Below are 1,384 nucleotides of genomic sequence, written 5' to 3' on the forward strand. Positions count from 1 at the left end.
TGGTCCCTTCCTAGGGAGGATTGCATCATCCCCTTCCCCTTGAAGAGGATTTGACCTCAAATCTATTAGTTCCTCCTCCTCAATATCAGCTTCACCTGCAAAAGGAATTAAATCAGAAATGTTAAAAGTGGTGTTGATTCCATACTCTTCTGGGAGGTCCAACCTATAGGTATTGTTATTGATCCTCTCCAAAACCTATAAAGGTCCATCCCCTCTAGGGCTAAGCTTGGATTTCCTTTTAGTAGGGAATCTATCCTTCCTAAGATGGAGCCAAACTCAGTCACCGTCATTAAGAACTAACTCTTTTCTTCCTCTATTGCCTTTAGTTGAATACACCTTTGTTTGGTTCTCTATTTGGTTCTTTACCCTCTCATGCAACTTCTTTACAAACTCTGACCTAGATTCCCCTTCTTTATGTATAAAAGAAGTGTCCAGTGGGAGGGGAATGAGGTCTAACGGTGTTAGGGGATTGAACCCATAAACAACCTCAAAAGGGGATTGCTTGGTGGTTCTATGAACCCCCCTGTTGTAGGCAAATTCTACATGAGGAAGATACTCATCCCAAGACTTATGGTTGCCTTTCAGAAGATCCCTTAAAATGGTGGATAAAGACCTATTCACTACCTCTGTTTGCCCATCAGTTTGTGGATGACAAGTGGTAGAGAAAAGAAGTTTAGTTCCTAGCTTAGCCCATAAGGTTTTCCAGAAGTGGCTAAGGAACTTAGCATCTCTATCTAACACAATGGTCCTAGGCAAACCATGGAGTCTCACAACTCCCTGAAAAAGAGTTTTGAGATGTGGGAAGCATCATCCACCTTGTGGCATGGTAAAAGTGTGCCATCTTGCTAAACCTATCCACCACCACAAAGATATAGTCTACACCTCTTTGGGTTCTAGGAAGCCCAAGGACAAAGTTCATACTATGTCTACCCAAGGTGCAGAGGGGATGGGTAAGGGTGTGTATAGCCCATGAGGCATCACCCTAGACTTGGCTTGTAAACAAGCCACACACCTAGTGCAATTCTTATAGACATCTTACTTCATATGGGGCCAATAAAACTTTTCTTTGAGTAAGACAAGGGTCTTGTCTATCCCAAAGTGGCCCATGAGCCCACCCTCGTGGCTCTCTTTCACAAGTAATTTCCTAATGGATCCTTGGGGTATGCAAAAATTTCCCTCTTTGAACAAATACCCCTCAGCCAAATAGAATTCATCTTCGGCCTTTTTCCCACAACTCTCGTAAATGGGAGAGAAATGTTCATTTAAAGCATACAAGTCCTTAATATTATCAAATCCTAAAATTTGGGCTCCTAAGGAGCAAAACAATGTGTCTCCTAGAGAGGGCATCAGTTACCACATTTGTTGTTCCCTTTTTGTATTTGAT

This window comes from Glycine soja, chromosome 1 (genome assembly GCF_004193775.1).
Source record: "Glycine soja cultivar W05 chromosome 1, ASM419377v2, whole genome shotgun sequence".
In the NCBI taxonomy this organism is placed as follows: Eukaryota; Viridiplantae; Streptophyta; class Magnoliopsida; order Fabales; family Fabaceae; genus Glycine; species Glycine soja.